Consider the following 25,352-nt stretch of genomic DNA (forward strand, 5'->3'; position numbering starts at 1 on the left):
TTTCAGTGAAAGAACCCAAAGATCATTAACAAAGAAAGCACTATTGCCAATACTAGTATTGATACTAAAGATCTTGTTTTGACATCTAGAGTGGTCTTGCTATCAACATGATTAACCACCAACAGTTAGTCAATTTGGCAACGTTAGCAGTAATTTAACAAATTTTACCAACTTATCTTTTAACTTGCCTGCATGACAAATGCAATTCATTAACAAAAACATTAAAAATGCTTTAACTATATGTTTTCATGTGGTATTTTTCTTTTTTCTTTTACTCTAGTTAAAAGCAAATATAACTGTCAATAGATATGCATTTGTGAGAAAGCTGCAGGAAGTCAAGTAGAAAATGACTAACAAGGAAGACTTATGACACCAGTAACATTAAAACGTATAATGAATTCCAGAACAACTATTTGATCAAGTTTTGCATTCATACATGTATGTGTACGTACTTCTACCAGCCACACATATGGCTGAAACTTATCATTATGTTGACATTCTAAAATATTTTGTAAAATTCTCCTTGGCAGTAAAATTTTGAACTTTTTGCTAAACTGATGTAGCTGCAGAAGTCATTTTAAGTTTTGGGAAGTATGTGCAACAAATGTAGGTCTGAAGACAATCTTGAAAGTGATAGGGTACTGCTGATTCTGGAAAAACTAAGATAACTTCATTGAAGAACATTTGACAATCTAATCCATTTTTGTTAGTGAACAAGCAGTAGAAAGCTTTCAATTTTTACAGAAGCGTACATCCAAATTCTTTGGGGAAAGTCTACAGCTTGCTTGTGAATTAGTATGTTGGATGCTTTTTTAAAATGATGAACCTTTTATTATTCAATCTGTGATGTAACTGAAGATGACAACATTTTATAATCATAGAATCACAGAATGGCTTGGATTGGAAGGGACTTTAAAGATCATCTAGTTCCTGCCTTGGGCAGGTAGTCAACCACTAGATCAGACTGAACAAGAACCCACCAAGCTTGGCCATTAGTGCCTCCAGGAATGGGGCATCCATAGCTTCCCTGGGCAGCTTGTACCAATGCCTCACAACCCTCTGAGAGAAGAATTTCTTCCTAATATCTAACCTTAAACTTCCAATTCTGATTTGCTAGCTTTTAGATTCTGTTCCCCAAACAACGAAAATATATTTCTGCTGACATAGCATAGATTTGTATCCATTTAGCTACGCAATATAGCTTTGGGTTTAATTAGTAGGTCCTTGCTTTGGCATTTTAAAACTGTTCTGTTCTACATTAGAATAACTCAAGTTCTGCTGTCAATAAATTTCAAGGTCATCAAAACTAGTTATACTTAAACATTTCAGTGAACAAGTGTCTTCTCTCCATACACTCCTACCCTCTTCACCTTTCCCACAACTATGATTTTAAGCAGAAATTTGTTAGCATGTTAGTTCTTAGAAAGTTAATGAAAGCCTTACTAACACAGAGGGATTTTGCTGTTTTTATTCATGGAGCACCCTCTGCCTTCATCGTCAGTTCAGTTATTTATCTTGCTCAGTATTAAGACATACTAGCTGTGTAATACTATGAACACCACTCCTGTTTTAGGAAACACTGATAACTTCATACAGTAGAATTCTCAGTCCTCCCTAAGTAAATTTATCTGCACGCGCATACAAGTACAAGCCCACAGCACACCTACTGATTCACACATCTTAAATACCTGGATAATTCAAAATGTAATCTATATTTCCAGTATTTCTTTCAGAATATTACTTTATTAGCACAACAACAATATCAATAGCCAATTCAGCTTCAAGCCAGATAATAAATGTACAAAATATCTATAATATTTTCATACTTTCACATAAAGATTTTCTTTACTTCATGGTACATTTGCTGTAGCACATGAATAAAGATAGGAACTAAATAATTTCATCGAGACCATATCACGTTTTGCAAGCCCTGAGCTGATGGTGTTTAGAACTCTCATTTAAAAAAGAAAAATTAAACATCCTACTTCAGCACAGATTTGTATCATTCTTAATTGTGTGTTTGGTAACAGGCAAAAAAAAAAAAAATTTAAGTTCCTGTTGAAAGAAAAGGTCCTCCAAGTTCATAGTCAGTTTCTGGTTAGTTTCTGGGTTGGGCTTATCATAAACTCTTGTTGTGGCAAAGTCATCTAATTCTCAATTCTGGACATTTTTTCTTTATTTTTCACCAGAATTTCCTTTTTTCTTTCTTAAAAACACAGATTTGTCAAAAGCAATGATTAGCACACAGTTCTTCAGTACTAAATACATAAAAATTCAAGTATATCTTATCAAATACACACACATGGCAACCTTGTATGTTATTTATGGACTTTTTTTATAAAAGCATAATTGATTCAAATGGGTGATTCAAAAATGTAATTTACAGTTTAGCATCTTGATTTTAAAGCTTCATTTTACTAACAGGCACTGAGACAGTAATCAAATTATTGGTGAGGCAAAGCTAATAATTCCACAGAATTTTTATTATGTCTTCATGCATTGAAGTGAAGTTCTTGCTTATTTCTGTCCTTTATCTGTGTAAAAGGGGATATTTATTCCAACCATACATTTTCTTTTCATTGCATGATTCATTGAATCACAGAAGAAATACAAAGTTGATCAACTAGCATGCATAATTATAAACTATTAACTTACTTTCTGATTGCCCTCCATTTTTATTGTAGCCTCCTTTTAAGCCTGTTTCTGAATCTGAAGAACAAATTTCTGCTCTGCATGGCATTTTCTTCCCTGCTTTTAAGTCCCTTAATATGCCAGACTTCTCTTTTGCAGTCATATAATTACAATGATTAGACTTTTTTTCTTTCCGTTCTGACTCTCAGGAACACAAAACTATGTAACCTTTCAGTATTGCTTTTATGAAAACAAAGGCAGTTAATACATTTCGTAAGGAGAATTACAAATGAAAGAACTTTGTGTACTTCAAGCATCAGTTCAAGTTTTCTTTCTAAAAGTGTTCAGAATGATATAAAGGTGACACATTTGGAATCATGCACTGCAGAAAACATAGTGGACAAAGCTCAGTTTTGTTACTAAGGTATGTTGCCATGGATTATTTACAAATATCCAGATGTTCTTGAGTTTACCATGAGCTTGATTTGAAAGCCCAAGGCCATGCATGTGTACTCTGTTCCTGTTTCTCCCTGTTCTCTACAATACATACATTAATAACAGGCTATAATTCAGCAAAATCACAAAAAACAGAACAACAACAAAAAACACCATGATATTAAGAACTATAGAGGTAAACAAAATGCATATTTGATCTTGCCAGCTATAACAGGAATCCATATTTATGTTTTCTTTACACATTCTCAGAGATTATATAAGTGCTGGACAAAATATGCTGTGTACAGGTTTAAGTCTAGTTCATGCTGTACCTAAGCATAATTTATGCACAGTGGTCTGCCCAAAAATAAACAAAAACAGAACCAAGACAGTTGGAACAAAGTTGAATAATAGAGCAAGTTCATGACCTACTTTAAAAAAAAATCACCTACTACATTCACAGATGTTCACTGCTGTGAACTGGGCACACTATTCCAGCATATGATTTCTATTTCCTTCTAATGGAAATTATAACCTTAAAATTTTTAAAAATGAAAGAAATCCATTGATTTCTGAACAAGTTTGTCTTCAATTTGAACTAATGATTTGTTAAACTGACATACAAAATAAAAAGCAATTTCAAAATGGAAAATTATATCCTTCCCCTCTACAAATAATGAAATAGAATACCCCCAACATCTCATTGGCAAGCAACACTCAAAGGAAACGAAACATCATTAAGTTTAAGTATGTCTCTCCTACTATTTATCTGAAAATATTCCCTCAAATACTTCAATTCAGGCAATCACAACCAACATAATCATTTTATTAAATTCCTAGAATTTAGCAACAAAATACTTTTACAAAGTTAGAACATAAACTGAATGTGGAGGGATTTCACTGCTCAAACTAGACCCAAGCCATAACACAAGTCTGACTATACAGCAGGTAAAATTAACCAGATTTTGTGAAGAGTTGGCACAGACCAAACTGTTAGGAACTGCAACAAGTTGTGGGTGTGTTCTACTTGAGACTTTGGCAGTGTGGTTTACTTTGGAATTTTTAAGATAATAGGATAAATGTGGAAAACAGATGGGTCACTTGCAGGATAGGGGAAGAACGTAGAGAGAGATCATATAGAGAGGTATTTACAGGTAGATACAGAGGTACATATAGGTATATAGAGAGGAGGGTAACTTAAAAAGTAGGTCTTTCTTTTTCTACTCAGAAGAGATGGTAGGCTCTAAGTACCCTTTTTCTTGATCCCACACTCATGGTCTCCATTCTCCTTAATATTTACACAGTCATTAAACACCTGAAATACAAAGCACTGACTGTCAGGGATTTTTGGGAACTTGATTTTCTCTGTGTTTCATAGATGCAGTGTGTCACACTTAATCCACTGACAGACTAGTCTATGGCAGCTGTGTCTTTTATAGTGAATGAAAATAAGAAATGATCTTCACATTTACATTTAGTGGAATCATTTACATTGATTCCATTAAAATATTTTAAAATCAGAAAACAATATAGAGCGGACAAGAATTTTTCACTGATCCTTTCCCACAGTAAGTTATAGTAAGTATGGTACGTCCAGTAGTAGTCATCCTTACGATGCATTTCATTTCACTGCAGCTGGCAATGAAGTAACACAGAAATTAGTAATTAATAAGTAACAGCTTAGCGGTTACCAAGTGCTACTGGATTGTGAAATATTATTGGTCCAGTCACTGGACATTTGTCCCATTAAAATCCATTATATATGCATACTGAAAATAAAGCTTCCTTTATCTGTCCTTAATCATTGTGTTCTTGTGAAATTTTGTGTTCCAGAAGTTTTGCCTCAAATTACTGCCTGAGCACAAATCCCCAGATTCTCTGTTTTCAGTCCCAGTTTATTCTTGTTATCTTCTTTACTACTTCAGACAATTTAATCCTCCTTACCAACAGCAGCAAGGAATGTAAGGCTTCTAGATGCCTCTAAAATAATATTACTTTCATCCTCTATGCTTGTCTCCATATTCAAGACACTTTTATTAAATAACTCCCCAGCACAAGCTCTACAATACATCACGGAACAGATGTTTGGAGTGTCAGTACAACAGTTATTGGGGTATTCTATTTATTTTAATGGGACCCTGGATCCCTGTAAATGCAAGGAACATTCACAAATTTACATAAGATTTTATAATGCATTTCAAAGAGAAACCAGCAGAGATTCAGCTCTTCCACACTCATGCAATAAAGAAATGTTTAAGCCCAGAATCTAGAGACACAACAGAATGATTCAGCCATATGAGAAGAGATAAGAGACTTAACTTCTCAAGAGAGCCGCACAATTTGATGTGGTTTTAAAACAAACTTTTACTATTAAGAATTCTTGTCAGAAATCTTTTACCTCATTCCCTTCAGAAAGGAAAGATAAAAATAGCTGACCATTTCTATTTTCCTGGAATGGTCCCTATGCTCTCAGTTTTGTGTTTTCTTTTCCTCCTTTAGCCTGAAAATTGCAACCCATACATACCGAGTTAACAAGATAAAGGGAAAGACTTTTAGCAGAAGAGATAAATGCAGTGGTTAAAATACTCAAAGGCATGATGGTAGAAGAAAATAGGACTCAGCATGCATTGCACACAGAGATCCTAAGGTCTTACTGAGACAAACTCCTATAAAGCTGAGAGGGAAGTAAATATTTAAGAACACAGTACTTCACTCCAAAGAGAGGCTAATGTGAAAAATTCCTACCATGATTCTAATAAGCTGTATTGGTCCTAAAATACCATTTCCTCTTACACTAACTACTGTTGCCATCAGTGCCTTCTGTCTTGTACATACTGTAACATACTGTTACGTACAAACAGTACTTCCTTCATCTTTAGAAAAATTTAGACTTCAGATATATCATGTCCACTTCCATTGAAGTTTACTTACCATTAAAGATGCAGTCCTGCCTCGCTCATCTTCTTGTTCTTTCTTCTCAGTACTACCATTAAGTGCTCACGCAGACCTGGGCCAGATTAAGGAGTTGATTTTTCTGAAAATAAAAGATATCTTTTATTTGAACCATGATATGATTGCAATAATTAATTAATTCCAGCAGAAGGAAAGTCCCTGAGAATGAGAGGAATGAGAAAGGAAATGGTTAGATTATCTCTTTCAGTTGTGGCATGGATTTAAGTCAGACAAAAGTGTCTGTATAACTATGAACTTGTACAGAAGGTAAAAAGAGGCCATCAGAAAGGGTCTTGGTCCTTCACAGGATGGCCCTAACAGAAGGGGCTCACTTGAAGAATTGCTTTCAGTTACCCTTGGTAAAAAAAAAAAAAAATATATATATATAGATGGGGGAGGGACAAAACATTTATTTCACACATTTATCAGTTGTTGACCAATTATTATTGAATTATTGAAACCCCTAGCCCTCCTGGTCCTCCAAGTCACATTAAAACCAATTCATCCCTTTCCTTCTTCTCTTCTACCTTTTTCTACTCTCCTATACTGCATATCATAGTGACTTTCCGACAATGATATAAGAGGAAGAACCTCAGAACTAATACCTCCTATATCATGAATACAGAAGACAATTTTTTTTTCCTGTGCTGCCCCTCCATCTTATTTGAGAACAGGAACATTATTAGAGTACGTAACATGTGAGCATAAATTTTAAAAACATAAAATGTTTTTTGACACCTTTGCAAAACTAATATCCTTTTGCAAGTTTGAAATGAAAAGCTTTGAATTCTTGAATTTTTTTTTAACCTAAAGTGCTAATAACAACCACAGCAGAGGATGGAGACTAGCACCAGAGAAAAGAAACATAAGCTGTACAGAAAAAAGAAGGAGAAGTGGTGGGAAATTCTGGTTCCTTCACTGGCTTTGCAAAATCTTGCATTTGATACATGAAGAGCTCTGTCTGAAATCGTTAATAAGAAAAACAATCACCAAGTAAAAGAGCAGCCTTGCAAGCAACCATCCATAAAAAGAAAGCAAGTTAATTAAACAAATCACAGGCTATCTCTAGACCGTCTCTCTCACTTTAAAGTCTTCAGTGCAGAAAAGAAATGAAAAAAAATTTCATCAAATGGTATAATCATAACAGCCTCAAAATAACCCACACATATTTCCTGATAAATCACTCCTGAAATGCTAAGTGTCTGGAAAAGCTTGCAGGGAAATTGCATCTTTGTTACAATTCCTGCTTCTTGGAAGGGCTTTGAAGGAGTCTGGATTTTATTTCCCTTCACTAGAATATTTATCGCTACCACTTAAATTGTCACTTTTTAATGTAAAAATTTAATTAATCCCTAGATTCATTTCAGTTGATGTTGCAGGGCCATTTCGCTACGTCTCAGAAGGCACTTAATTGGAATTGAAGGCTCAGGATTACAAACACAACATTTATCCCTTGCCAAAACCTGTGAAGCTTTCTGGATAGGACCAGGAAGCCACAGCTGAACTGGAGAATTGGCTGCGCGAACGTAGCTAAAGGCAGTGCTGACCCTATGCACATTACTGCCCTGATGGAAAAGGTAGCAGCCAGTTAATGGAACTGGATGTGCATTAATTTTTCTAAGATTATACATTATGATGAGATTCTTTCATCAGTTTCTATGGGTCACAGCAGCTGGTAGGAACCTTAACAGTGTCATTCCATTATAAGGCTATTATCGATCCAAAATCTAATTTGAAGATCAATTTGGATTGGAATCAGAACCCAATATGACAATGATTTCAGAGCAGATAAGAGGTAATTTACTCCTCTGGGTGCCAGAAATCAATTTTTGGTTTTCTGAGCTGATCCAGCTACCAAAAAAAAAAAAAAAGAAAAAAGAAAAAAGCTGAGGATAATGTGCAAATAAAGGATTATAGTAATCCAATCTGGAGGTGATAAAAGTATAAACTTTGCTGCAAACACATATGAGGTAAACAAACATTTAATCCCAGTTAAATATCTCATATAATGGCAAAAAAGGCTTCATGCTATTTTTGATGCAATTGGCTAATACAAAACACAGCTCTGAATTCAAAGCAACTCCTTGCATTTCTCACATAATTCTTTCTGGCAGTCTGCACTTGCAAAGCTTAAGTTATGGATCTGAAGACTCTACTCTTTGTATGATAGTTGTGCTGGACACCCTGGCAAGTCTGCATTCAAAGTCTAATATCCAAATTCATCTAGGCTGTTAGGAGACAAAATCCCACTGGCTGTGCTTACACTGTGGGATTCTGTAGTTTACGTTTTCATTCTTGTCCCCACATATCCTGCTTCTTCACAAAGGAGGGAAGGAAGTTCAGAGAGCTACTATGTTCTCTGTTTCTTCATATGCATCAAAAATCCACCTCCACCAGGAACCAGGAGCTCCAGGCACCGTGGATATGGACTGTGAATCCTGTCCTGAGTTACTTCACGTATTGAAGAAAAAGTGTTATGCACAAATGCAGGTGCTGCACTGTGTCTTCTGCCCACCTCAGCTAAAGGAGATGCAGAGCAATGTGCGTTAAGGCAGGTCCTGCTATGGGTAAGGCTGGACAAACAACAGGCAAGAGGATGCATGAAGAACTGAAGGGACTTTTGCTCAGTGTGGTTGGCAGTGCTGGGAATTTTTGGCTCTCTACAGGGCTGGCCCTTAAGCCCTTTTCACTTTTGTTAAGTGCAGATATACTGCCGAGATGTGAGACTTAGTTACTTACACTGAAACTGGAAAGAGTTTTGTCTTCTTTTTTTTTTTCTCCTCCAGACAACCACAGCGGAATCAGTTTTATTCAGATTTGGCTGTAATTGGAGCTATGCTCCCACTGAATCTAATTTCAGCTGGAACTAATTATGGGGGGGAAAGGTCATAAATGTAAGGCAGCTGTATAACTATGTTGGAAGAATATTGACATCATATAGCATTAACTCTGCTCCTGTAAAGGCCGTAAATAGTCAGACTAAACACAGCCATTAAGAGACAGAACAAAATGTACCTTTTTTTTTTTTTATTAGAGGGGGAAAATGAGAGAGAAAAAATTGTGAAGAGAGATTTAAAATCGTACTGTAAGGAAATGCTGCACAAGAAAAAAAAAGAAATACAGATGCAACAAAATTCTTAGCAGTGCTAGAAACAAACAGCACTACTGCATCTGGATTGAGACCTATTCCAAACCTGGCAGAAAAAGTCACCTGATGTAAGAAAACTGGTCTTATGAAATTGTTAAGACTGATAAGCTAAAACCAGCAGCATTAATTCCACTTGACCATACTGCATGAAATTGTTCAACACACAAAGCCACACCGGTACAGGGAAGCCTTTAACCACTGATCCACTAAGGCAGCTGGTGAAGGCTTTTGCTTTATTTCTCCTCACAACCCTCTTCACTGGAGAAGGGAGGTTTAATATAAGCTCAGCCTTCACCAAAACTGCTTGGATTTGCTTCTCACCAGAGCCTTGCAGGTTTCAAATCTGAAGAAAATAAGAGTTTTTGTTTGAACTCAAAGCAACTCCATGTCTACAAGCCTCAGCCAGTGGATCAGAAACCAAAGGAGAGATATCTATAGCCTTTGCCATTCTACATATTCAGAGGGATGCTCTCCCTGCTCCCTTTTGCCCTCTGTTTGTGACTGACAAGCCTGCTCCCCAACCCACACTGTGTTCCTGTGCCCTCTCAGTGCATCACCTGCCATGGCAGGCTCTGCATAGCCCTGCACAGCAACACTGCGACTTCATTGAGGGACGGAGCAAATATTGAGGGAGTAGCCTGTAAAACAGTTCAGTAAGAACAAAAGGAAGGCATTTTAAAAATGTTTAAGAGTTGGACAAAATTACAAGGAGTAAGGAATAAAAGTCCCATCTGCAGTCCCTCATCCACCCACACAGAGCAGCAGCAGCAGCCTCAGCCTCAGGAAGATCCCAGTGAAGAAACACAGAGGCAAACCCAGCCAGAGCTCCTTGTAATGAATCTTGCTAAATATTTCACTAAATTTTCTGACGGATTTGATTAAATGAAGAACTTATGCATTTTCTTTATACATATGTTTTCTTGTAATCAACACAACACAAGTAAAAGCAGAATGACATTACAAATCAGAGCAAATTAGATATGCAGCCTAAATTTTGACCATAATGTCTTTCAATTAGTCAATGAATTGTTATTTATGAGTAGCTGCATGCTTACTCTTCTTTTTGAAGTTAAGTGTTGCTTTGGTGTTTAGATTTCTAAAAGCTCTGTACCTAAACCACTTACATGGTTTGCTTTAGCCCCGAGGCTGAACTGTAGCAATGAAGCCAAATTAACAAACACAGAAACCTGCTAGACATCCAGTAATGAGCTGCATCGCAACAAACTTTTGCAGATTCTCTGGGAAGCAAGTGAAAGTCATTTCTGAAACATCAACTAAAACGTCAGTAACAAGTTTCTTTCTTTCCCTCTTAGCAACCCCAAAAACGTGTGATTCTCATCATTGTCTGTACCACAACATTTTAGTCAGTGAGTCTTTCCACGGAAGCTGTGTGTCAGGAGATCAAATTTACTGGAAGCAAAGGCTTACACTCAGACTATGGTTGATGTCAACTCCTTCTCCCCTCACTTCAGTGGGAAGCAGATTTGTATCGATGTTGCAGGAGGTGCACAAGAATAAGGCTAACAGTCTGCCCTTGACAGTGTTTTCCAAATGGTGTTTATTGTTGCATCCATATCAACAGAAACGCATCCCTGGCTTTTTATAATAAATACTTCTGAGTAGATATCTACTGCCATTAACAGATCTCACTTATGCTTTCTCTCTGCTGTGGCCTTAAGGGAGAGAACACCTTATGCTTTAAACAGAACATATGTTTAATAAAGAGGAAAGGAACAGTCATTAGTTCTTCAGAAAGACTCATGACAGACTTAGGAAAATTTTAGAAAAAGTAGGAACTCAAAATGAAACACTTCATCATGAAGAAGAAGAAAATATTTTTTCCATAGTTCTCTCTCAAGACATTATTCTACTTGCTGGAACATTAGTTCTTCAAATTGATTTTAATTACACGGCCTACAATTAAACATGCACCACTGTTAGTATGCTCTCAGGTTGAATACAAGGGGATATTCACTTTCATTCTAGTCAAGGCACTATTCCAAAGTGATTTATACTCTCATTATAGGCTGTTGCCTTTTCTATGTAAATTTGCAATCAAATATTCTAAACAGGTGATGACAAATAATTCAGGTAACTACTGCTAGCAGACAAAATCACAGTCATAGTACCTCAGAGGACTTACATCAGAATTTCACGCACACATACGAACATGCACACAAACAATCTACACAGGTACTTTTCCATGTTATTAGATCTCCTAACAGCTTCTGAATACATGAACCTAACCTACATGAAATTGGTGACCAATTTTTTTTACTATGCTTAATTTAGCAAACTTCCCTCTCATTATATAAGCTATTAGGACAACGAAGCATTAATTAATTTACTGAATTTTTGATCAGATGTTGCAGTGATAATTTATCATTTTAATAGCCTGTTCCAGACTGGCTTTTTACAAACGTTTCACAGAGTGAACCAACAAATTAATATAACAAATATAATGCTTTTGCATGACTCGAATATTATGCGTCACTGTGCTGTTGAAACACCCTTTCAATGCAACTGTGCAACAAGCAAGCATTTTTCCTATACACTAAGTCCTTTCTTGATACAACAGAGAATTAGTGTCCTTGATCCACACCATACTCTTGCTTCATACACTTGCTGAAGAAATGTTAGAGATTTAGAGACCCCCACGCCTCCAGTTTCTCAGTCACTTCTGAGAGCTCCCTGTTCCTCTCCCCTGAGGTCTCCTGTGTCTTTTCAATGTGTACATGATCTGAAATTCAGGAACCCCAAGCTCCAGAGAGCCCATGCTACATTTTTTCCTCCTGGCTCTTTGCAAAATAAGTTTCTTTCTTTCTCTCTTTTTAGAGAGGCTACCTGGCCTCTCACAGATAATTTATACCACCATTGTTCTCACCATTACTTTCTTTTGATACAAACTACATTTCCTTGACATTGCCTCATTCAACAAACATATAACAATATATTTATTTATAATAACTAGGAACAAACACAAATCAAACCAAAACTAAGCCATGCTATTTTGAACTAAGTCATACTCTTTCTTTCCCCAGTGGCTACAGAGCAAGACAACACGATTAAGAGATCTTAGCAATGGATCACTCTGACATACACAGGCGTTACAATGAGGAGTGCTATATAAATGGTATATGGGAGAGAAAACTCCAGAGAATCAGGGAAAACTAACTTGTTCTCTCACAGCTAACCATATTTTTCTACATCAAACTAGTCTCAGAGCAGGATGGAATTCAGGAACATTAGGATGCCAAACCACAGAATGCTTGAATTCAGTATATCTAGGTATTATAAAATCTCACAGAAACAAGAGAAGAAAGAGACTGTCTTTCTCAGATTCAACACTTCTCACTCTTCACTCTCTGCCTCCGCATGTGATTGCCAGTCTTTTAAAATTCCAGCCTTAATGAAATAGGTAAGCTGCAGAAAAGATTAAGCTGGAAAATACAGCAGGAATACAGAATGAGGACAGGTGATTGATCTTTGAGTGGATATCCAACAGTGCAATGAAATTCTCAGGCTGGTTCTTCTTTATTTCAAAATGGTTTTGATTCAGAGGGATTTTATAGCAGCTAAATCATGCAGTTGGCTCAGATTTTGCAAGCTTTTCAGCATGTTATACTCTGAAAGATGTCACATTTGGCAGAGGCTGTAAAGCTCCGTGAATTTATTGTTGTTTCCCATTGAACACCAAAATCCAGAGCATCAAAAGATACAGCACACGTTACAACACTATTGTGCTCAGTCACCTGCAGCCCTGTCTAGCACAAACCACCGATGGGATGCTATGAAAGGCCAAATGGAAAACACCTGGCTATGAGAGAAGAAGAAAGTGTGTAGATGAGTGAGTGACAGCTGCAAACAGTCCACGGCTCTGCAGACATACTGCGTGTGGGCAATTCCACCTCCTTGCAAATCCATCTCATTCTTTCAAATGAATGCATTTCAAAACATCTCCCAGATGTAACTTTACTCATGGGAACAGTATCTTTAGAGTTGGGAGGATTTCTCGTGCATGCCAAATTACAGACATGCTTAAGTATTCCCAGAATCAGAACCGTGCACTGGGTGTTTAATTACTTAATCTATGTGTTATGGACAATTGCCTTTCTTATAGTAAATAAGAGACTGCTCTATCAGCAAGTTTAGCTTGTGTGAGCATAGCACTAATCAGCTCTGTACCAGAAGTGTGCAAAGATGTAAGAAATAAGACCAAAATGATTTAGTTTCTTTTGTGTTTTTCTGTTTTAAGCTGTCAATAAACCAAACTTAAATTTCATTACATCTTAGTAATCTCCAATAAACTCCAAGTGAAAGTCAGTCCATTTTCAGGCAAAGTGGAGTAGAAAAAACCTGAGAGTGGTTTCTTTAGCATCCATTTTACTTCTCCACTCAGCTTGAGCTAATTGCAACTATTACAGAACATGCTTGCAAAATATATGATAAATTAAAAAATCAAATCCAAAGCCACTTCCTCAATGACCAAGATACACATATGTATACAATCAACAGGAAAAACTATTTGAAAAGTTATCAGGAATCCTCTGATATGGGTCCAAGGCACAGCTGCCCTCTCATTATTTCCTACAAATCTACAACTCAGAAAGAAATTGCTACATTTAAAGGTTCAAGAAGTCTCTTTTTTAAATAAGCTTCTTTTTGAGAAGCTTGTACTTCTGTTTTCCAGCTCTGAAAATGCAGTTTGGAATGCAGTATTTCAGTAACTACATGGCCACCACCTAAGTAGTTTATACTATGAGCAACAGCAAGAAACTTGAAAAGAATATTCTGATCATCAGTTTAACCTTGCAAACAGTCTATTCTCACTACTTTGGGGTTTACAGAAGTAGCATTAATAGAGTTCAGGGTGGGCAACTTCTCCATGCATTAAGAGCATTAGAAAGGTTTTACTATGTACATCACAAATAGGTAAAGCATATCCAACATCCAAGTTTCTCACTATAGGAGAAATGATATTAGATTGTTATTCACAACAAGAGAATGTCACACTTCTCTGAATACTCAAGTTCAGCACTTTTCTAATTTCCCAGACCTCAATTTACATTTGTCAGAGTTTGAAGTTAGATGATATTGGTCTACTCAGGAAATGAGTTAAAGGGGAGAGAGGTCGTTCACCTTTTGGGCAGTGCCATACTTTGATGATGCATAAATAAAGCACAGCACCAGCGTGTCAGCAAAAAAAGTGCATGTCCTAAAGCTCTCTGATGCAAAGGACGATGTTTGTTAGAAACAGAAGGTTAAATACATAGAAACTATAAGGCTGAAGTGACGATGTGAAGAGACTCTGCCTAATGTCTTAGCAGAAACCCACCTTGTCTGTGGGTTGTCTTCACTGTGACTTTACAGATGCAGAGGTTTCAATGGATTACCAATGCTGATCAGTGAATGTATATGGAAATTATATTTATGAGCTAAATTGATAGCTGCCCGTGTTATATGAGCCCTAAGGAACTGGCATTCACAGTTGGCCTGATAAAAAGATCTGTCAGCAGTTTTATTGCTTTAATAAGATTCAGACAAGTCCCTTATGTTAATCGCCAATAAAGGGGCACTTTTGTTTCCTGTGCCACTCATGCATCCTGAAGATCATGTATATGTTGCCAACTGTTACTTCAGGTAGGGACAACTTAGCAAATATTTTGTACCGAGCATTAAAAAACATACTGTTCAAAGTGAATGGTATAGCTAAAGATCATTGGATGCATTACTAAATTTGCCCAAGCATTAACTCAAAAACATTTCAGAACTTTTTCCAAACGTCTAACACAAGCTCATTCACATTTTTTGCTGAAGTTTAGGATTAGTTGAAATTATGTGCTATCTTGGCAAAGTAGCTCTATATGACAACAGAATTCAATACATTCTTATGTACTCCCACCCTTCTATTTGGGCATTTTGCCAATTACTTGTGTACATACTGAAAATTAACATCAGAGTTTGTCTGCACAGACAAGAAGTCAAACGTGCTATGAGCAAGTTGCCAAACAGTACATGGCAGACAAACATTGGCTCCCAGTTTTAGATGTTCACACGCATGCTTTGTTTAAGTCTAACAAGTCAAAAAGATGTTTGCTTGCACATAACATTCTCTCTATTGTATGGCAATTAGCACATAGTGAAAGAAAGCAAAATCTTAAACCAGACACAAAAGTCAGAAGAACAGTGAAGTTTTGAGCTAGGACAATGAATTCATTAAACCAAGACAAACAAACAAAACCCTAAACTGTTAAAACAAGGCATTTGAATAGTAACAACTGTTGAAATGAGTTCTGAAATCTCCATGCAACATAAGATTTTTATTGGCAAACAATTAAATCTCTCTTTAAGTGCACTTTCTCTGTAGAACCTAATTTATAATCTTATCAGGCATGTCTCTCAGAAGAATTTGCCAGTAGTCTAAGTCTTTATCTGCACAATGCAGAATACTAACAATTGTCTTGTATGTTTGTTTCCAATGTCAAAGACTGAAATTCCAATTTAAGGTTTTGACTGCCTTCAGAATTTGATATTATTTTTAACGTGCTGTCACTTTTGTTCACATATTGTGCCAGAAAAAGAAAATAAAGGAATAATAAAACCATGTTGATGGTAAGAGAGAAGGAAAAAGGTGATGTACTCAGGAATCAGTTTGCTATAGCTCATTTGCTGTGTTATCATTTTTTCTGTTATAACCTCCAGGGCCCTATTTTGTTTCAGCCCTACTCATTAGGATTTAAGTTTTACAATAAGTATTAAAATAAAGGAAGTTAGGAGCAAGGTGGAATTAATAGAGTGCATTTTATGTATATTGCATCCAATTATGAATTTTTGAAACCTGTGGTAGGTATGCCTGCCTGCCATACAACTCTGGGTATATGCGTATTTTCCACTGGTTAGTTCTCAAATCTATCTCTGGTTTTTCTACAAAGCCATAATAACTTAATTTTTCATCACCACAGATTCATACCACACAGCATGTTTCTATCTAGAAAGATAGAAATGATTTTAAGCAATTGTTTTGGTTCTAGAAACTGCTAACTTACACTCAGTTTAGCAAAGCTTACAAGCAAACAAAAAGGATCTTTTTAGCAACCAAATCATACATCTCTACAATGTTATTTCCTTCCATTTCTCTCAGTCCAAGTTCTGAAATTCTTTAAGAAATGGAACCACTGTAGTTACATACATTATTAGCCTACAGAGTATTTGTTTCAACAACAACAAAAAAATTTTTTTTCAATCCCACATAAAATTTCTCCCCAGTTCTTTTAACATCAAAAGGACACAGTTCTATTTCAACTGTCCCCTCCCCTTTTATTTGGCTCAGAACACTTGATGGCTAATTCCCAGCTGAGATAATTAGTCCTTGGTTATCACCAGTTACATTTTCACCTGTTCAACTTGTAAATGTCTACAAATTTGAGTTTTCCAATTAGAGTTGTAAGATCCCTATACCATACAGTTAGGGTGCTTTTTTCTTTTTTCTACAAGGTAAATCACTTTTCACTTACACACTCTGTGTACTGAGTCTCATTTGGCAATAGTGCTTTACAAATTACAGTGTTTTTCACAGAATAGACTTGTCGTTGCCCTACCTCCTATCAAGCCCAGATGGCTGCTACTATAAAGGAGAGAAAAAACAGAAAAGGGAATTAAATGAAACCCTCTCCTTAATAAGTATCCAAGTCAATTTAAATAGTTCAATTTCATTTTTACATCAGAGTCATGCCCTAGCATTAAGGCATGAAGAACATTCTCAGTCTGCTAATAAGCCCCATGACATGTTGAACTGATATTTCAGTAAGTAGAATAACTGCAGTTTATTTTTAACTTCAGTGGCATAAAGCTGTAGGTAAACCGCATTAGAGATAGCAGCCCAGTGCATTAGGTCTGAGTTTACTTTCAGCTGAACTTAACGAGGTACCTTCTGACTAAAGCCATCACAAAATAATACTTTAAATTTGGAGGAGGTTCTTCTGCAAGCACTGTTTTAAATTCTCAAAGCACATGGCAGACATCACCCAAGAGCTGTTTTGATCCTGGTCATCTGTAATGACCACGCTGGATTTATGGCCTTTCAAGGGAGATTATTAAGACACCTTGTAAGCCTGAATTGAAAATCTTCTCCATTTTTTATTCACTCAGTATATCGGAAAAGCTCTGAAAACATCGTTTAAGCCTTCTCTCTGTTACAGTGCTTCTGCAAATGTGAGAGGAGTTCCAAAGCATAGAAATGAAAACTGCTGGCCTTCAAAGATGGAAGGGGCTGGGAAGCCAAGCTCCTCCACTTATATGCTGAAAATGGGCCAGTGCAAGCATCAAATCCCAAACAGATAAGGCAAGAAAGAACTTAAATGCATCTGTATCTGCAGCTATTTATTGAAGAAGAAATCTTTTCCCCAGTTCATTGTTTCTGACTGGCTCCTAGTTTTTTTGTTTGCACATCTCCCATGTTGTTGTCTTGTACACGTTTTGTACACTGATAGCTCGCTTAGTTTGGTGAAAACACTGATGCTTCTAAACAAAACCGTTTTCAAGACAGCCATGTAGCTACAGACAGCTGTATGAGGGCTGCTGTGGATCTAGTAGCATTCACAGTGCTACGCACAAGATAGACAGGTACTGTCAGGTAGAAGCACAGCCCTCTGAGCCTGAAACTAAATAACCCATAAAACATTTGAAAATAAGAAAACAAATGGTTTCATTGTGAATAACAGGAAACAAATGGTTTCTTGCTGGTCTGTATTAATTACAAACCCTGATTTGGCTAAAACAGATGCTAACAAACTCAGCTGCATTTTTCTCTCGTTCCCACTTAGCTTGGGGCAGACTGCAGAGCTCAGACTCTCAGATGCATTTGAGCATTGAATTCCCTTTAAAACTGAGTTTTTAGATTCCAAACTGTTTTTGAGAACTTGGGTTTAAATGGGGATACAGCGCCTGCTTATTGCTTTGTGTCTGGGGCCTATGAATCAGATAGACTCACACACAGTGGAATAGGATTATTACTTCATGGCATGGGCTTGCAGTTGCAGTCACGATCCAGCCCTTTGAGATCTAGGCAGCAAGAAATTCATGAAGATTTAAAGTAGTTAAAGGAGTTTATTTTCCAGGTGGGAAATCCAGGTGTCAGAAGAAAAGTAACTATAAATTTTCAACCCAGCTTTCCACATAAAATGTAAAGCCATTTGGAGCACATAGAAAGCTTGGTATGAACTATGGCTGGGAGCCGGTGCAAGGTATGGTCAGTGGTTTTAAATGATTGATGGAGCTATCTCTGCACTAAAGTACTAAGGTTGGAATAGCAGAAAAAATTGAGATCTCTTATAACGGTACTTTGTACCTTTTTTTCTTCCTCTGATGGTCAAATAGAGTTCAGTTGTATGAGCAACTGTAACTTTGCCCTAGTAACTGGTGTTATGTATGGTAGCTCTCCATACATCTAGAGCACTTCAGTCCAATAAACACAATAATGCTGCACATGGAGATGATTTTTAAAATTTTCCCTAAAAATAAAGTATCTTTTTAGAAAGGAAAGAAAATAAAGCGTATTCAAAGGGTCTCTGTATTTTTAGTTTGTGAGGAAAATATGTGTATGTGGATAAATACCTGGTGTTGTACTGTATTCCTATTGGAATAATCAAAAGAACTTTAGGATTCATCAGTGAGATATCTTTGCTCAGTAAATTACTGCCTTTCACTTCAACAGCTCAGGGCTTCCCCCACAACATCCTATTAACATGTCTGGCACAGCTAGGAAACTAAAGACCACACTGAAATAACAGCGTGGTGCAGACACTTGGGGTAACACTGGATACTCACTCCTTCTCCCTTTCAAATATCAGAAGAACCATGTGAGCTTCCAACTAAGTATCAGAAATTTTAATATCACTTTGCTGAAATCAGTGACACTGCTGAGGGACTATTCTACATGGAAAAAACAGACGTACAAATGCTGAAGGAAAAGACTACTGAATACGCACAAACAAAGACTAAGAGACGCTCACTCTATTTATTCTCAGCTCTGAGATCAGTGTAGCGGCTGACTGGCATTTCTGTTGCTGAGAAAAGATCAATGAAGAGAAGATCAGCTGAAGAAAGATCGATGGCGACCAGACAAACCATTAATTCATAAGAAAAGAGATTTTGCTTGGAGAAATAGCACATTACCTGGAGGCGCAAGCTCAGACTTGATCATTCCTAAATCTTACATCCTGACCTGAATTCTCACTGCAGCACACTGCAAGCCTTGCCTGAGCTGGGTGAGGACGAGCTCCATGTTACACAGAGGTCCAGACGGGCATAACAGCAGTGAACCAAATCAAGAAAGAATAAGCTGCCACCACATTTAATCACACCACATTTGAAGAGGCAGCCCTCTATTTCCATAAGTGGAAATGTCCCACGTGTCTTTCTATCAAAATTGAGCTATTCTTAATTTTTATATACAAATAGTTTCGATTTTGGTATTCTTTCTATTTTGATGTCCACAGGTTTTCCTACATTGGTAATATCTGAACATTACCCAGTTCATCTTTAAATAGTGCCACAATCAGCTCACTTTTCCTCCTCATTCTTTTTGTAGGGAGAGAGTCATCTTACATTACTCTGGACTGTTGTAATTTTAGAGAAAGGATTTTTTTTTTTTTTTTAATTCTTTCTGTTTAGTTATCTTCCACTTGGGGTAATAAAATTGTAGATAGTCACTGTTCTAATATTGCCTAGAAAATAAAAGCTCTCTTTCAGTGATAAACACTGCAAAACCCAAAGGAAAGAAAAATATGAAGTTATCCCAAAATGCATATATATACATATATATAGACACACATAAAAACATTTCACAGTAATAGAAAAATGTGGTGCTCAGTGAAAACTGCTGGGTGCTGAGGAAGATGCTTTGATATTTTAGAGACATAAAAGCTGTTAAAGAGCAGTTCACCTGTGGATATCGCCAAGGAGAAGCAACACTACTGTACTGATCATGCTTTAAAAGCTGTTCTGTGATAAGTGTAAACAGCACAACAACTTCAATCAGAGGGTCCTGCTGTTTCAACACTAGAAAACAGTTTGAGATGAGAGCATAAGCTTCACATGCAGCAAAGTTCCAGGTTTTCCAGAATACAGAGGAGCTTTTGTTCTAAAACACGAGGGCTGCTCTGAAAGTAATGCCTCCTATTTTATTATGTTGGCCTATGACATCTGAGGCAGATGCTGGTGCTATGGCAGTAGAGGCTTAACATTCTCACCAATATTCCATTCCATTTTGTTGCCGTGTGACAGATGGCAGCAGAGGGCAGCCTGACAGAATGGTGCCTGAATGGAATTGCCCATGAAACAAGATCAGATCAAGTTGTGGGAACACTGAGTTCTGCCTGATGGATTTCATTAAAAAAAGACCACCGTGGCATGCAAGACACAGTGTACTCTTCTAGGTTAACTCACCATCTCTCCATGTGCTAGGAAGTAGATAAAAAAATTCTAGTCTAATGTTTCTCTAAAGATGGCATGCTACTAATTATGATTAAGCAATTTTTGGACACATATTTAATACATACCTGGAGCTAATACACACTACCTTAATGGACTGCCACATATATCTAATGGAACTATCAATTAAATCTAGACTTATTCAGTGCTGTGGTTAAAAGGAAAATAATCTGGTTTATAAATCTTATCTCCTATCATATGCAGTGACTGTTCAATTTGTTAAATTTTTCTATGCTTTTCAAATGAAAATAGTAAAGTAGAATTTTGTTTTGAGAATATATTTTGAAAATGTTTATAGAATATCTGGTCCTTCCCCATTGCTCCTTTCTTTTGTGAAGTTTCACAGGAAAAGCACAGAGAAATCATAGAATCATAGAATGGCCTGGGCTGAAAAGGATCACAATGATCATCTAGTTTCAAGCCCCCTGCTATGTGCAGAGTCACCAACCACCAGACCAGGCTGCCCAGAGCCACATCCATCCAGAAATATTTCAGTATTGTAGGAAAACAAGTCAGAAAGCATGTACTATAAACTAAAGAGTGTTTTCCTTCATTCTCTTTCTAATGCTGACTGTTTCCTTGGAAAAGAAGCTTATTACAGTAAGAACTTCCTCAACAAAAATTATTTTTAAAGAGTTATTTTTCTGCGTTACATATTTTAACACAAATAACATTAATACCTTTCAAAGGGAACAATGAATAATTACACAAAAGCAGTTTGAAGTACTTTTGGATAAAAAGCCAACAACCACATTTCTTCAGAAAACACCATCCCAACCAAACAAAAAAACCCCACCAATGTAAAAATAAAAACCCTATTCGCACTCTGAGGCCCAATGTCTGTTTGCTTTACAGCTGCACACAGCTCACCTGCACTGCACTTTCAGGAGGAATTCACAGAGTTCATGGCTGGGTTCTAAACAGTCAGTGAACTTCCTAAGTTTTTGTTACTTGATAAGTGCAGCAGTGTCTCAGATATCCCAGACATACATGGGGAATTACTGAAAAGGGGAACTGGATGGTAGCTACAAGGTAATATGATTACTTCAGCTAACAAAGAGCACTACCAACAGTTTCGGATTTCTTTAATATGCTATCTTTGCAATTTCGGGGCACCGTTCTTTGGTACCCATTAAGGGAATGGGTCTTGGCTGGTGAATTTGAAGGCGGAGAATAGAGAGCTTCACATCCCATGAACTGTGAGAACCCTTTTCTCTTTTGTTCAGATTTCAGCAGAAGTTAGTGGGTGAAATCCAAACCTCTTTCAAGTCAGTGGGAGTTTTGTCATGGATTCAAAGAGGCAGAGTTTCTTTGTGAGGATAAGCTGGAGTTCCATTTTGACAAACTCCACATGATCAAAATGCATTGCTCATTTACAGCTGCCTTGATCATAAATATGTCTCATTTTACCTCATTCTGAGTCAGTCCCCTGAAGTTTTATCTTATGTATTTATTGTTGATTTAGAAATATCTAGCTAATGATGGTAGCCTGACATTAGACATTTGCTATTTTTAGCATAGGAAAAAAAGACTTTCATTAAGTTCACGTTACTTCTGAATAATATTCTGTTATCTAATCAACTCTCCTATGGCTTTGCCGTTACTGCACAAATTGTTTCCATGCTCACTTGTCAGAGGTTCATCAGCTAACCAGCAGAAGAAAACTCCCTTTGATTTGGCTGTAGTCTGAGTTTACACCAAGTTAGCTAGAGCAGGGAAAACCACACTCTTGTCATTTTGGGGGGAATTTAACTCATCTGACAGTTAACCTCAAAAGCTGAATTTATGTAGCAAACTTCACAGTGCATTTTAATATGGCATTCAGTTTAATTAGCACTTGGGCAATTCCTTTTGTTCTTGGTAAACAAAAGTAAGATTTGACAAGAAAGAGAAGAGAGTGTATTTGTTGCTTTCATATGTCACTCAAACTAGCCCATCACCATTCCCAAACTAATACTTCTTTACACGATCTTCTGCTAAATAGTGTTAGATTTTTAAGTCTGAAACTGGCAGGTTTTCCCAGGGTTGCATCTGATATCAAAATCAAGGTTTATTAACATTACAAAGAGCACTGCTGTCCTGTAGTGCCCCTTTTATCATTCTAAGCAGCTGCCTAGAGGCAATGCATTTAACCTTGGGAAATGTGAGAGGAATTGTGGGAAGTCAGAAATCTTTGACAGCTAAAGCCTTTTACCTCATCCAGAATCTGCTCTGCAGCTTTAGCTCCCACACTGAAAAAAGATGAGCCCCTTATTTTCATGTGATGTTTATCTATTCTATTCATTGCACTTAAAATCGAAAGATAGGGCGGCATTTACTTACAAACAGTGATCTTCCATTTATGCTTAGAGCAGACCAGTGACGAAAATATTCCTTCTCTCTACTGAGACTACTATTAGAAAGATAGGGAGATGGAAGGACCCAAACCATTTAGTAGTGTGCTAAATTTTTAAAAAGAGTTCTTGCAGGTTATCTTATTCCTACCTGTTTTATGTTTTATGATAAATTTCACATTACATTTTGCTATTTCATCACTTGTTGCCACCATTACAACAGTGAAGGAACTGACACTGGTTCGGCTGTAAGTCCATATTTGTCAGGGTTTATGGCTTTGCTGTAAAGAGAGTTCATTTTGCTGTTTGATATCAATTCACATTTTATAGGGCATTTTCTTTCAGAAGGTACCACCGTATTTCCTAAGTTATACATGAATACAATCTCTGAAACACGGCTAGCCCTCAGCATGGTATAGAACAATAGAGTAGTGTGGATAGAAATCAGCCATCAGATTTTAAATAAACATCTACAGCTTTAAATGTTGCCATAGCATTTCTCAAACAAATAGAAAACTAATGTTAATTTTCCCCAAAATCTCGCATAAAAATGAATACTATAAACTATGCATGTCTGGGCCAAACTCAGGGGTGTTAAGGGAGAGAGAGAAGGAATGTTTCCTCTTATAGGAATATCAGGCTTCTCTGCTTCTGAAGGGCATATCTGTGTGGCACTGTATCGTGCTGCTCTTGCTTTTCAGCAGAGCATATTAGCCTAGACAGACATCAGCGCTAACATAACTATACTACTTTTGGAGCCATTTGTAGGCTGCCCCTCTGTCTGAAGTTAGACATCTTAGTAACAAAACAAAAGTCAGCTGACAGATCAAAATTGGCATTTTAGCCCTATAAGCCCGGGTGACACGGTCTGTGCTCTCTCTGCTCGCAGCCATCTCCATGTAATGAGATTTTGCTCTTATTGAGGTGAATTGCTCAGCTGTTCTGACCATAAGCAGCTTATTGTTTTACTTCAGCTGTATGAAAATGTTTCATCCAGCCAATTCTACCTTGACACATGTTATTAGACAGGCAGCATGCCTGGATTCTGACACATCACAGTGTAATTCCAACTGTATAAGTATTCTTTTTACTGAAGTATTTCACAGGACAGCTAGTCCACTTTGAAAGCACAAGTAAAACATTGTCTCCACAAAAAAAGCAATTGTGGCAATTTATATGTTCACACATAAAACTGGATTTCCTAATCAATGCTCAGCCAAGAAATCAACCTGTGACTCATCCGTAGGTCTCTTCTGTAATACTCCTCGTGCCTGCAGTACAAGGATTACCCTATGCACACACCATGCTGTTTCAAGAAACAAACTATTACAAACCACGAAAGCTGTCCAACCTAAGCAGCACAAGAGCATATCTTCTCTTGCAACTGTATCATTCAGTCACCTTTAACCATTATCTATATATTCCCATTTCTTTTTCAGCCATTTCACTTGACGTCCACTTGAATGGATGATCAATGCTGCCTCCCCAACTTATCTCTCCATCTAAGGCAGCAGTATATTCCATCCACTCAAAAAATGAGACCATGGTTAGAAACAGAATTTTCTTGCTGACCAGCTTAGCATTTCTATGGTCTATTAACTGGAAAGGTAAAGTCTGCAGTAAAATTGAAGTCTCAAGAGGTCCAACATATTAAACACAACTGGAATATTTTTGCAAGCAGCATGTTACTTTCCAGGACCCTGCTAAATCATTTCATGCTCTCTGTGTTCTCCACCAGCTAAGTTATGCTTTTTTCATTACCCCTCTTAAAATCAGGTCTGCTTCGTGTTTATACATCAAAAGTGATGTATGTATGCATAAACACTCAACATCCATAATAACTTCTTATCACCGTTGTAAAAGTATATCCCTGATTTATATACCATTAGTGTATTATGAGAAATATTTTACTATTTTATATGCATACTCATATAGCATATAAACAAAATATATTTAAGGAAAGCTGGGGCTATGAAATCAAACATTAGAAAGTTGTTACTCTGCTTTTCCTTCAGTTTCTCTTTCAACCTTGCTCTAGCTCTTTTCATGGCATAATACAGCTTTTACTTACATAATTTTAAAGTACTTATTCCTCACTTACACAAAGGGTTTGGAGCACTATTTCAGAAGAGATACATTTATTTTATAGTAGACATGCAAGCAAGAGTTATTGCTGATAGGGGATGGCTGCAGTTTGAAGAAGTAGGGAGAGGTTTAAATTAATTATCCTGAAGAACATTAGTGTTCCTGGTCTTACCTACTGCAATGTCCTCAGCATCCTGCTTTTACACCAAAATGCACTTTCTTGTGCAATTTGAAGCTTTTTTTTTTCTCAACAGTCATTGTTAGGAGAAAGACAAGTG

The sequence above is a fragment of the Tetrao urogallus genome (assembly GCF_951394365.1).
Source record: "Tetrao urogallus genome assembly, chromosome: 12".
In the NCBI taxonomy this organism is placed as follows: Eukaryota; Metazoa; Chordata; class Aves; order Galliformes; family Phasianidae; genus Tetrao; species Tetrao urogallus.